Below are 5,894 nucleotides of genomic sequence, written 5' to 3'. Positions count from 1 at the left end.
CGAGGGTGGGAGACATAAAATGAGGGAGTTTGAGGAAAGTGGCAATGCTTGCACACGCTGCTGCTCTGGGAGAGGACGCGGCTTGGGAAGGGGGCCAGCTCACAGGGAACTGCTGGGTGCTGCAAAAGCCCAGCTGAGGTCGGAGACTGCGAATTTGCAGGGGCAACTCTCTCAACAGTTTTGCGATTTTCCTCTAGCAACTCTTGACAACTGGATGTAGAATTGAGAAGCCTGTTAGTGGGAGTGAAATTTCTTTCCCTTTTTAAAAAAATATTTATTTATTTTGAGGGAGAGGCAGAGTGTGAGCAGGGGAGGAGCAGAGAGGGAGACACAGAATCTGAAGAAGGCTCCAGGCTCCAAGCTGTCAGCACGGAGCCCAACGCAGGAGCCCACCACTATAATCCAGGTAAATGAATTGGGGGGTACTAATAAGGACTCTTGATGTTCACAGAAATGTGTCTCTCTCTGAACTCACAAACAGTGAGATTGTGACCTGAGTCAAAGTTAACTGACTGAGCTACCCAGGGACCCCATGAAATTTCATTATGCAATTGAGGCAGAGGAGTAAAGTCGGAAGGGGCCGAGAGGCTGCTTATGGCTCAAATTAGATAGAGAAAGGATTGAAGATGGAAGATAAGTGATAGATTGGAAGGAAAAAAGACTCAAGAAGCAGAAATAGGGGAGCTGGAAAGAAAGTGGTGGTGAGAGCATGAGATAGGAGTTGAAAATTTTAGAGAAAGTTCTGAGGGAATAATTGTAACAGGCAATATTCTACTAATTGCACAATTCAACTAATTGAACTAAAGTGCTTGCTGGCTAGCGACAAGGTAATGTAATAGCTTGAAATGTTATTTTCAGAGTCCAAATTTGGCATTCAAAAGACCATTGGGAACATGAATGTTTCATATATAAATATCAAATAAGGCATCTTTTGCTACTAACGTATTCTATGTCCCTATCTCTCTGGCACAGTGTATGAACTGCTCTTTTGTTGGCATAAGGTCAAAACCCATGCAGTTGATCTCTGAACATGAGCTGGAACTTTACAAGCCCACTTGTATGCAGATTTTTTTTCAGTAAATGTAATATAGTACTGTAAATGTATTTTCTCTTCCTTATAATTTTCTTAACATTTCCTTCCTCTAGCTTACTTTGTTGTAAGAATACAGTCTATAAAACATATAACATACAAAACATACGTTAATTGCATTATTGGTCAGGTTATTGGTCAGGCTTCTGGTCAACAGTAGGCTCTTAGGTAATTTTTTGGGGAGACAAAAGAATCTCCTTTCTGTTTCAACTCCTATAGGAGTTGCCTATAGGCACTCACAATGTTGTTGTTGTTGTTGTTGTTGTTGTTGTTGTTATTTTGACTGTCTAAAGAAGCCAGGCAGTCTGTTGGTTGTTGATGACATATCAATGAGAAAGATAAAATGTCTATTCTCAAGAAGCTTAAGTGTGGCAATCAGGCAATAATAATACAGAATGATAAACACTATAATTATATTAAAACTTGAGTCTTTAAAATTTTTTTAATGTTTATTTATTTTTGAGAGAGAGAGAGAGAGCAAGCGAGAGAGGGGGAGACACAAAATTTGAAGCAGGCTCCAGGCTCTGTGCTGTCAGCACAGTGCCTACATGGGGCTTGAACTCACGACAACCAACCGTGAGATCATGACCCTAACCAAAGCGGATGTTTAACTGACTAAGCCACCCAGGCACTCCAAAGCTTGGGTCTTAATTAGAGGGCACCTAATTCAACCTTGGTTAGTCAAGAAAGACTTTCGTGAGAAGGTCTTATTTCAAATGAAATAAGGGAGTAGAAGCTATAATCCAGGTAAATGAATTGGGGGGTACTAATAAGGACTCTTGATGTTCATAGAAATGTGTCTCTCTCTGAAGGGGCCTGTTTTCCTTATCTTTCTTGGTACCTTCACCCCACAGGCCAGTCAGTCATCTTAGCATCCTCTGCCTAGACGGTGCTCTTCCCCACCAAGAGTCACTGAACCACAGGATCTGTATCTAAGTCTCAGCAATATCTCTTTTTTGATATGAGGTTAGGTGTGTTATTTAACCTCAAGCCAGCTTCTTCATCTTAAAACATGAAGAACAATACTGCAATTATTGAAATGATCAGATGAAATCATATATGTAAACCGTAACATATGACACAGATTTTAACTATTCTTAGTGTCCTAAAGTGGCATGCTGTATGCTTTTGTATTCTTGAGCCCATAATGGAGATTTAAGAAAGAATTTTTAATGATTGCTATGAATGTATAGGTACTTTTCAGGTCTGCCAAGTTTAAGCTCTGAAATGAATTGTTCCCTGAAACTACTTAAAATATTTGAGTTAATGCCATAAATTATAGTAATTGGTCTTTGATTCAAAATCCACCACAGAGATGTGACAGCTAAAGTATCATCTAGTGGCAGAGTGAGCAATGCAATGTCTAGAGTATGTTGGTCACTAAATAAATAAAAAGAATACTAGAGAGGGAAATTTCAAAATCAGCAGGCATAATAAATATTGGAAATCTGGGAAAGGATGAAAAACTTCTTTATCCCCAGATTTATCATGGTCTCTTGAACCATCAATATTTTCTACCTCTACTTCAGAAAAGCCCCACTAATGAAAAATCATTTCATGGAATTTATTTCTTATTCAGTTGGTACACTCATTTGGCAAATCTGTATCAGGGAAAGAGGCACTTAGAAATGAGTTTCAGTTCATTTGGGTGCTCGAGTGGCTTAGTTGGTTAAGTATCCCAACTCTTGATTTCAGCTCAGGACATGATTTCAGCTCAGGTCATGATCTCATGGTTCATGGGGAAGAGCCCTGAGTTGGGAGTTGCACTGACAGGGGAGAGCCTGCTTGGGATCCTGACTCTCCCTCTCTCTCTGCCCTCCCTCGCTCATGCATGTGCTATCTTTTTCTCTCTCTCTCTCAAAATAAATTTAAAAAACTTAAAAAAATTATAAAAAAAAGAAATAAGGGGTACCTGGGTGGCTCAGTTGGTTCTCCAACTTTGACTCAGGTTATGATCTCATGGTTCATGAGTTTGAGCCCTGCTTTGGGCTCTATGCTGACAGCTCAGAACCTGGAGCCTGCTTCGTATTCTGTGTCTCCATCTCTCTCTCTCTCTCTCTCTCTCTGCCGCTCCTCATCTTGTGGTATCTCTCTCTTTCTCAGAAATAAACATTAAAAAAAGAAATGAGTTGAATGTATGTTACTAATGAGTTGAATCTATTTCACTTTTATCCTCTAGATTATGGGAGTGGGAATACTCTGCCTCAGTCTAATTACAATAGTTTGCATTACATTTTTTCTAATTATAATAAAAAAGAGGGAGGAGCCAAGATGGCAGAGAGGAAGGGAGCTCTGTAAACTTCGTCTGCCCCATCAATCGAACTGAGAAGGACATTACTCTCATCTGCAAGAGCGGAAGGAGAAAATACAGACTCCAGAAGGAAGAGAACCTGAAGGATACCTGAGTGAGTGAATGCGAACTGGGGAGATTGGAAAACAGGCCAGCCCGAGACGGGCAGGGGAGGTGGGAGCCCCAGCCCAACGCGGGGCAAGTGCGCGGAGCCCGAGAGACAAAGTGAAGAGACAGAGAGACTGAACACGCTCATAGTACTGTCTCTGGGGAAGAGGTAAAGAATGCTTAACTGCGCTTGGAGAGAGAAGCTCACTCATGGATAACTGCTGGGTAGCCTAAATCCCGAACCCAGGTGGTGCAAGGGAAGGAACAGCTTCCAGCCCAGCGCCATCTTGGCAAGGAGTCTGCGGCCACTGCAGCTGCGGTATCAGGGGTGCTCACTTCGACCTCAGTTTTGGGAGTGGGAGCACGCACCTCATTTCCATGGCGCATCTCGCCCCCAGCATTGGCTGCGCAAACCCTGAATCCCGGGTGCCAACAGGGAAAAAATAGCCCCCACCTCTGCGTGATCCCGGCAGAGAGTTGGTGGTGGTGGAGACCTGGGTGCGCACGCGCAGGCTGCAGGAGCTCCCAGCTCATTTCCAGCAGCTCCCAGCGCCACCTCCAGCAACAGCTATGCCCTCATTCCTCCCCCAACGCTAACGCGATCCCCGCCAGGGGTTGGGTCTGTGATGGTGCGCACGCACATCACCTCCTGCTGCGCATCTCGCCCCAGGCAGGGGCAGCCGAAATCCCAGCCTGAGCCAAGACAAATTGATTCCTCCCCCTAAGAAGCCAGCAACCAAAACAAAAACATCTCATCTGTGGTAGCATAAAAAGTGCATGGACTGGAACTTTGAACCCAGGTGGGCCTGGAAAATACAACTCAGCTCAACCATGGCAAAAGGAGATCGGACTCATTAGAGTGGCCTACAGTTCATAGTTCAGCAGAGTTTGGCATGACGCCTGCCTATCTAATCTCTGCAGACACCAAGGCAGAGCCTTTGAGAGCAGCCTCCAAGACCTACCACATCAAACCACTCCTATCAAAGAGGGGGAGCTGCTGTTTTTGTTTTTCTTCTTGTTTTTTGTTGTTGTTGTTTTTTGCTTTTTTTAAATAATTTTTTCTTTTTTTCTTCTTTTTTTTCCGCTTCTTTCTGTACATATTTTTTATTATTATTACTTTTTTTAACTTAAATTTAAAAAATTTTTACTCCTTATTTTCCTTTCTCCATTTTCTCTTTTTTTTTTTACTCTTCTTTACCTTCTTGAAATCCAGATATATTCTCCTATATCTCATCCCTACCTCTCCCCTCAACTGGTCATACACTTTTAGACTGCCCACTGTCCTTTGTTGTCTCTGACCCCCTTTAATTTTTTAAAATTTTTTTCCTTCTTTTTCTTTTCTTCTTCTCCTCTTTTCGTCTCTTTCCTCTCCATTCTCTTTATTTTCTTACCCCTGTTAATGTGTTTCTTTGTTTGATTTGTCTGTGCGTTTGTGTGTTACTGATCCCTCTGTGTGTGTGTGTCTGTTTTCCTTCTTAGGGCTACACCAAGAAACAAGCCAAACCGTGCATGACAGCGAGTCCCAAATACTGCTGAGTAGGGAAATAAAATATTCAAAGGCACAACAAGAGAAACTGAGAGACACCATTAAAAGAATATTTCCTGAAATGGCAGGCCCTGGACAGTTAATAGGCCTCCTTTAACAGAGAAATATTAACAGGTGCACAGTGCACAACGAGCTTTATAAAGGTGACAAGAGACAGAAAACTAGCAAAAATGACAAAACGAAGAAACTCTCCCCTAAAGAACCTCCAGGGGGAAGTCACAGCCACAGAACTGCTCAAGACAGATCTAGACAACATAGTGGATCAAGAATTTAAAAAGCTTGTCATAAAATTAATCGCTGGGGTTGAGAAAAGCATCAAAGAATCAACTGATGAGTTTAAAAAGGCTATAGGTGAGGTGAATAACAAACTGAAGGCAGCTACCTCAGGGATTGACGAGGCAGAGAGAAGAATAGGTGAATTAGAAGATATAGCAAAAGAGGAAGCTGAAAAAAAGAGAGAGAAATTAATCCAGGAGCAGGAAAGGAGAATTTGAGACCTGAGTGACAAAATCAAGCGGAACAACATCCGTATAATAGGAATTCCTGAAGAAGAAGAGAGAGAGAAAGGGCCTGAAGGGATACTAGACCAAATTGTAAGTGAGAATTTCCCAAATATGGGAAAAGAAATAGACATTCAAATTCAAGAGGCACAAAGAACCCCCTTAAGACGTAACACGAATCGGCCTTCAGCACGACATATCATAGTGAAACTGGCAAAATATAAAGATAAAAAGAGAATTCTGAAAGCAGCTAGGGAGAAAAGGGCCCTCACATACAAAGGGAAACCTATCAGAGTGGTTACAGACCTATCTAATGAAACCTGGCAGGCCAGGAAGGAATGGCAGGAAATCTTCAATGTG

The sequence above is a fragment of the Suricata suricatta genome, chromosome 6 (assembly GCF_006229205.1).
Source record: "Suricata suricatta isolate VVHF042 chromosome 6, meerkat_22Aug2017_6uvM2_HiC, whole genome shotgun sequence".
In the NCBI taxonomy this organism is placed as follows: domain Eukaryota; kingdom Metazoa; phylum Chordata; class Mammalia; order Carnivora; family Herpestidae; genus Suricata; species Suricata suricatta.
The sequence above is the reverse complement of the archived record's forward strand: the minus strand, read 5'-3'. Positions refer to the sequence as shown.